General features: G+C 43.2%; 1 pseudogene; it reads left to right on the forward strand.

Annotated features, from left to right (window-relative positions):
* Window positions 1-847: 847 nt before the first annotated feature.
* Window positions 848-6595, forward strand: LOC140912831 (olfactory receptor-like protein OLF2; annotated as a pseudogene).
* The last annotated feature ends 1358 nt before the right edge of the window (window positions 6596-7953 follow it).

Raw genomic sequence — 7953 nt, forward strand, 5'->3', positions numbered from 1 at the left:
AGTGCCAGAGAGGTTACCCTTAGCTTCTTAACCCTTTACAGATGAGAGGATTTTTCCTCTGGCCAGGAGGGATTTTAAAGGGGTTTACCCTTCCCTTTATATTTATGACAGAGCCCTAAACTCTTTCTGCCTCACCTGACCCACCTCAGAATGGGGGTAATCATTCTTGCCTGCCTTATAAGGGTGCTGTGAAGGTTCATGAATGTTTTCAGGTCCTTGTCTGGCCTCATCACCACAGTACCTCTCATCACCTCACAATCTTTAATGTTTGTATCCTGACAACATCCCTGGCTGTATTATCCCCGTTTTACAGATGACAACCTGAGGCTCAGAGAGATATATCTATCCTTATATGACCTTGGATGTCTGCAGCTGAGCCGGGAACTGAGCCTCAAAATTCAGAGTGCGCAGCAAGTGCCCAATCCACTAGACAATCTTGTCCTCACATAGCAATTGAGTAACTGTGGCATAAAACCTGTTTGTAAGAGAATGATGACTCAGCCCCTCATTCTATACAGCAATGCTGTCTTCTCCTTTACATTTGGTGTGTATGTGTGTCTCACAACTGCACGGAGGATGCCTCTCGTAGTCTCTAATACTGACTTTTTAGCTATTCGAGGGATTCCTTTGTGAAGGTACATTACAAATTGCATGTGATGTCCAGGCAGCTTTGTAAACAGCTGGTGGCTGGAGCGTACACTGTGGGGTTGGTGGATTCAATGATACACACATTTTGTACATTTCAGCTGTCACTTTGGAGCTCCAACATCATGAAACATTTCTTCTGTGTCACCCCCCCCCGCTGCTGGTGCTCTCCTGCTCTGACATCCGCATCAATGAGATTGTGATGTTTGCTTTCATGTGCTGCATTATCGTGAGCAGCCTTGTGACTGTCCTCCTCTTCTATGTCTATATCATCTCTACCATCCTGCAGATCTACTTCGCCAAGGGCCGGCGCAAAGCCTTTTCCTCCTGCACTTTCCACTTGACCTCAGTGGTCATGTTTCACGGCACCCTCCTCTTCATGTATTTACGCCCCACCTCCAGCTATTCCATGGACACAGACAAAATGGTTTCAGCATTTTACACGCTGGAGATCCCCATGGTGAACCCCCTCATCTACAGCCTGAGGAACATGGAGGTGAAGGACGCCTTAAGGAATGCAAGTTTCCCAGACACTTCAGTTTAAACACACAGGATTAGATAAAACAATAAAATAAAACCTATCTGTGTAGTCACTAAACTTCAGTGAGCACAAATAATGAGGCATAGAAGTCAGACATGGTTACAAGAAAAATAAAGCTAAAATGCAACTTGTGCCTAACTTAACAAACAATGTGCAATTCAAAGCAAAGGTTTTGTCCCCACATGCTTTCAGCAGTCTTACTGACCAAACTTCTTAGGTCAGGACCCTTGCCCCAGTCCAATGGCTGCTTCCTGTATCCCTTCACATGCAGTGAATAAACAGGCAGAGAGAGAGAGAGAGAGAGAGAGAGAGAGGTGCATAGGAATGTCTGCCACTTCTTTTTAAAGTCCTATCTCTCTTTTGAGAAACATTTCCACCTCATTACCAGGAAATAAAACGTCCTCGTGCAAGAATGATTCCTTGCTGCTTTTTCCTCATCTTTTTGAGCTTCTTTGGTTTCAATTCCTGCTTGATAACTCTGTTTACTGCTTAAATATAAAATTAAGAAGAGCACACATTTCTTTGTTAAAGATAGACCTGTTTGCCAACCTCAGTATGAAACATATTAATAAGAACGTAAGAACATAAGAATGGCCAGACTGAGTCGGAGCAAAGGTCCATCTAGACCAGTGTCCTGTCTTCTGACAGTGGCCAATGCCAGGTGCCCCAGAGGGAATGAACAGAACAGGTAATCATCAAGTGATCCATCCCCTGTAGCTCATTTCCAGCTTCTGGCAAAGAGAGGCTAGGGACACCATCCCTGCCCAGACTCGCTAATGGCCATTGATGGACCTATCCTGCATAATGTATCTAGTTCTTTTTTGAACCCTGTTATAGTCTTAGCCTTCACAATATTCTCTGGCAAGGATTTCTCAGGTTGGCTGTGCATTGTGTGAAAAAATACTTCTTTGTGGTTGTTGTAAACCTACTGCCTATTCATTTAATTTTGTGGCCCTTAGTTCTTGTGTTATGAGAAGGAGTAAATAACACTTCCTATCTACTTTCTCTCCACCAGTCATGATTTGGTAGACCTCTATCATATCCTCCCCTTAGTCATTTATTTTCCAAGCTAGAAAGTCCCAGTCTTATTCATCTCTCCTCATAAAGAAGCTGTTCCATAGCCCTAATCATTTTTGTTGACCTTTTCTGAACCTTTTCCAATTCATCTCTTTAGAGATGGGGTGACCACATCTGCATGCAGTATTCAAGATGTGGCAGTATTCAAGTTTTATATACAGGCAATATTATAGTTTCTGTCTTATTATCTATCCCTTTCATAATAATTCCCAACAGTTTGTTCACTTCTTTGACTACCGCTGCACATTGAGTGGATGTTTTCAGAAAACACCATACAATGTAATCTTATAATTTGCATACAATGTTGCCATATGTATTTTATCAGGACAATAATGATCAGCAAATTATGAGTTTTCAAATGATACATTATAAGGCATACTTTAAAAAGCCAAAAAAAAAAAACAACCAAAAATCCACACAAACAATTCCACCCCCACCACAAGTTACACTCTCTCAAATACAAGACAAAAAAGTCAGCTATTCGAACATAGGAAACATAGAATGTGAGAGGACTCCTGTCTGTGAAGCATACCAAACAGGTGTAGCCGCACCCATAGCCCTATGTAATCAGCAGCACAATCAGAACAAATTCCATAGGAACAACCCCTAGATTGCACAGTAACACCCTTTAGAGTCTGTGGGAATGTCAATTTATTCTATCGCCATGAAACTCTTCACTCCCATCCCTCCCACCTCCAAAAAACCACAGCGCAATGGTGATTTACACCATCTGTGAATCTGGCCCAATGACTCCCAGGGAGAGGCATCCATTGACAGTAGCAGGGGATGTGGTCTAATCGGTAGTGTCCATGTTATGGTTACCTCTTTAAGCAAGTCTATCCATATCCAGCAGACCTAGGCACAGTGCAGAGAAGCCCTGAGCATCCTCAGGAGGCACAAGTTGAGGAATGTAGAAGGTCCAATGTTGCCCATGTGATGTCACTATAAGGCAGGGGAGGATGCACATTCTCCCTTCCCTAGCTTCACCAGGTTGCTGGGCAGGGACAAGAGGCTGCCACTAGCAACATCTCCATGCAGGAGATTGTGCAGGAAGGACTCATCTCTATTTCAGAAAAAAAAAACCAAGTCCTGAGACCTGTAGGAAGAGAATGGATATTTGCAATGCATAGGAGCTGTTAGTGTTACAACTGGGTCATTTCACAAGATGAAATCCCTGGCCATGCATTGAAGAGATCCCAGCATGGATAGGCACAGAAATTAAATTGTCCCCTCTTTCACTGGGACTTTACTATTTGTCATTCTTGAATTGCTCTTTTCCTGTGAAATAAAAGGCATTTGCCTAGAAAGGTGAAGGCTACTCTTTGCGTGTGAAACCATAAAAATCAAGCTCTTCCTCTCATCTGTCAAAACCTGCACCACCATCGTCCAACAGGCCATTTTTATAATAGTGATTCCATTCAGAAGGGTCATTTCCACAGTTCCCTTTCAGGTGTGTGCCTGGGTGACCACGCACGAGGCAGTGAAGGGCAATGTGCCTAATTAGGTGCCTGGACCCTGGAGAGGATGCACTTGTAAGATGGGTGGTGGCCTTGGGAGGAGTAGGGAGTAGGTGAGGGAGCAGTGGAGTGAGATGGGGAGTGAGGGGAAATTGGGACATGCAGGGCTGCACCAGCTGAAAAGAGACGCGACTCTCTATCATTTATCAAAAATGTATTAATATTTGTGGTGAGAGCATGACTATTTCTAGTTGACTCTTAGATTTATTTAGCATGTTAGTGCTGAGCTCTGTGTGCAGATAATATGCATGAAGAGGGATAGTTTGTGACCTGCAGAAGTCCAGAGCATGCTGTGGTCTCCTCCTGAGCTCCTCTGGTCATCCTATGGTCTCCATCAGGCAAAAATGAGTGAACAAACTTTTCCTACCGTTAGGAGAGTAACCTAGCAAGGGAAGGACATTGGATACCATGGTGATTGGCATGCTGTAAATGCTCGATAATCTGGAGTACTCTTACATGTCTTACAGGTTTTACATTCGACCTATTGGGACCAGGACAATGATGTGATTCTGAAACCACGAATAACTGAGCAGATATAAGCTACAGCTGCAAATAATTTGTATGTTTCACCTGTATCTAACTTTCTGTTCCTTTGATTCAAAATTTCTTGTGAAAGCTCCTTGAATTTTTTTCTTGAGAAGCCATTTGATGGTAATTGGATTTTCCTTTCAACTATTTTTTCCATGAAATTATCTTTTCCCTGGAAATTATAAGCTTTCCATCAAAATACCAAACTGCTCTCCTCCCTAAACCATGGCTGTGGGACTCTGGTGATGTTCCAGGGCAGTTCAGCAAGAGGAGAGACCACCGTGCATCATGGGGGATGTAGTCCAGCCTGGGAGCCAGGTACATGGAAGAGATTGGTGCTGTGTGGTATCTAATGCACCCCTATGGTATTTCCTAACAAAAAAGATTTCGGTCTCCACAAAAAAATAAATAAATAAACAAACCGCCTTTGTGGATCAGTTCTACACAGTACTTGGCTTGCACTGAAAACAGCAGGATGTAATATACCCCTCACCTCATACTCTGTAACTCTGGTAGAAATTGCATCATTTAATAACACAATAGGAAAGATTGGGACAAATTAATCCCCAGGGCACCAATTACACCAAGGTGGCTTGGGTTCACTGAATGGATTAATTAGGTGTTATGGCTGTCTGAGCTCAGGTATTCCCAGTTGCTTCAGGAATCATGTGCCATAGATCACACATCTCGGTATAAAACTTCCCAAATGCTCCAAACTGGTAGTTTCTATGGATGGGAAAATGCCACCACATCTCTCTATCTCTTCTCAGCAGGTGCATGCTATTGTCCTGTATTACAGTCACACACACACTCAGACACCATGGGGATCAGCAGCTATTCAATTCCAGGCCTCCAGCACTTAATGTCTCAGCAACAACTCCGACCCCTTCAGCTAAAGGAGTGACGTCCTTGGTTGGAAAAAAGTAGGCAATTACCTAGTCACTGAAGCCTGGGCTTTCCATTATGTCTCTGGGTTTTCATACAGACTCAAGTAAATGCCAAAAAGCTTAATTAGCACAGTGAGCAACTTTACGCCAAACCTACATGCCAAGCCACAGAGCTCCCCTTGCCCAAAGAGGGTGGAAAGATTGACACTCCTTCACTCTCACCACTTCTTTAGCTATGGAATAATCCCTTCAGACTGATTCTCTCACAGCAGAATCACAAGTCACTGTTTTCTCTTTGAATGAGTGAACAGGGAGTGCTTGTGGGTGGGACATGATGAATCTGAAGTGTCATTATATTTGCACAGTGTGTGCATTTTATCGAACACCTGGAATGACCAGCTGTGAACACCTGGCTCTGTGGACTAAGCACTTCCCTGAGTGGGTACTGATGTTCATTAAGAAACTGATCTCTGTTTATCTTCACTTCTTTCATTACAGAGAAGGGGCAGGTTTTCCGCACCATTCACCTGCCCATATCTCTATAGCTGCCTGACCTCTGCCTGACCTCTATCACCCTGGTGGAGAACTGGGGGATGATCTTGTTAATCATGATTGATCCCCGACTCCACACCCCCATGTACTTTTTCCTCAGGAATTTGTCTTTCTGTGACCTCTGTCTTTCCTCGACAATTTCCCCCAAGATGCTGCTGAATTTCTTAGCCGAGAGGAAAGGCATTTCTTACACAGCCTGCGCTGTGGAAATATCTCTCTCTATCGCTTTTGTAGATGCTGAGTGCTTCTTGCTGGCTGTGATGGCGTATGACCGTTATGTTGCCATCTGTAACCCGCTGCTCTATACGGTCACCATGTCCAGGCGGTTTTGTAAACAGCTGGTGGCTGGGGTGTACGCTGTGGGGGTGGTGGATTCAATGATTCCCACATGTGTTACATTTCAGCTGTCATTCTGTAGCTCCAACATCGTCAATCATTTCTTCTGTGACATCCCCCCTCTGCTGGCGCTCTCCTGTTCTGACACCCGCATCAATGAGATTATGATGTTTGTTTTCACGTTGTGTTTGACAGGGAGCAGATTTGTGGCCATCCTCCTCTCCTATGTCTATATCACCTCCACTATCCTGTAGATCCGCTCTGCCGAGGGCCGACACAAAGCCTTCTCCACCTGCACTTTCCACTTGACTGCGGTGGTCCTGTTTTATGGCACCCAACTCTTCATGTATTTACGTCTCACGTCCAGCTATTCCATGGACACGGACAAAATAGTCTCAGTGATTTAATTGCTGGTGATCCCCATGTTGAACCCCCTCATCTACAGCCTGAGGAACATGGAGGTGAAGGACGCCCTGAGGAGAGCAGTGAATAAACTCCTAACCAGTTCTTGAATCTGTTAAACTTAGTACTGGTTTAGTGATGGGGAGTAGAAACAGGTGAATTGAATTCCCATCCCATTGCAATGTAATTTTGTTGAGCCCGTGGGAGTATAGTATTGTTATTATGAATTTGTTTGTATTCCAATGGGGCCTGCAGGCCCCAACTAAAATCAGGGCTTTGTTAAGCTATTACCCCATCAAAATTCCAGGAGGCACCTGTTTCAATTGTGTGAATATTTGTGACGTGCTTCTGTAGAACTGATCAATTAAATTGTTTTAATGGTTCATTTTATTAATATAACTTCAAAAATAAAGATTTATGAATGAAACTACATTCTTTCATAAAACCAGATACCCCAATAACTGGCGAATTGACTTTCACTTTCAATCCAATTGCTGCTTAAATAGCTGAAACTTACACTGTTTCAACATTGTAACTTCTTCTCACTGTTTGCCATTCCTTACACTTGTCCATATTTTAACTCAAACTCCATTTTAACTTGTCCCAAACTCCATTTTAAAATGCTCACTCCATTTTGAAAAAGCTTGCAGCAACCTTCATTTTTGCAAAACCCTGCTGTAATCTTATTAGTGTAGTTTAGATGTGTGAATGAGGTATATATGGATAATAGAATCAACCTCCCACCCAGACTGTCCTGATGAAATAAAGTGTAAACACCAATGGCTGAAGATGCAGACAACAGCCCTGATAAAGCAAGAAGAGTCCACCCTGGAAAAAAAATAACAAAAGTTCAATTGAAGAAACATCAAAGCCAAGTCCCAGGCTGAAAGTCATGTCTGCAATTGATGGGTGATCAATCACACCAAACCCAGAGGCAGTGTGACACATCAAGACCTATAGACTCTGGATTCAAACTAAAGCCTACAAAAAGGATGGGTGAGATGGATCACTTTGGAGGGTAACATTCTGCTCCCAACACAGAAGGGCATTGGTGCATGCCCAACAGAGACCCAGTTCTTCCTTGTGCCTGGCTTTCCTGGCCAGTTATCTGCCACGAGCTACGAACTCAAGCCCAGAACTCAAACTACATTCAGGAATGGTAACTATCTAGCAGCTACAGAACATTTGATGTGTGTGTGTGTGTGTATATACATGGGTATTAGATATTAGTTATTGGTCATAAATCAAATTGTGTTATAATACATGTGACATCTTGTCTTGTCCCATGAAACAAACCTGTGTAGTTTTGTCTGCATAACACTTTGAAAGCATAGATGTATTTGTATTGGGAAAGAAGAGGGGGGAATCAAATCTATCTCCTTCTGCTTTGTAGTGGGTTTGGTTTGGTTATGCAGTTGCAAGTATGAAGTGTGTGATTTCTATGGCTGAAACAAAGGGAGTTTTGCAC

The sequence above is a fragment of the Lepidochelys kempii genome, chromosome 6 (genome assembly GCF_965140265.1).
Source record: "Lepidochelys kempii isolate rLepKem1 chromosome 6, rLepKem1.hap2, whole genome shotgun sequence".
NCBI classification, from domain to species: domain Eukaryota; kingdom Metazoa; phylum Chordata; order Testudines; family Cheloniidae; genus Lepidochelys; species Lepidochelys kempii.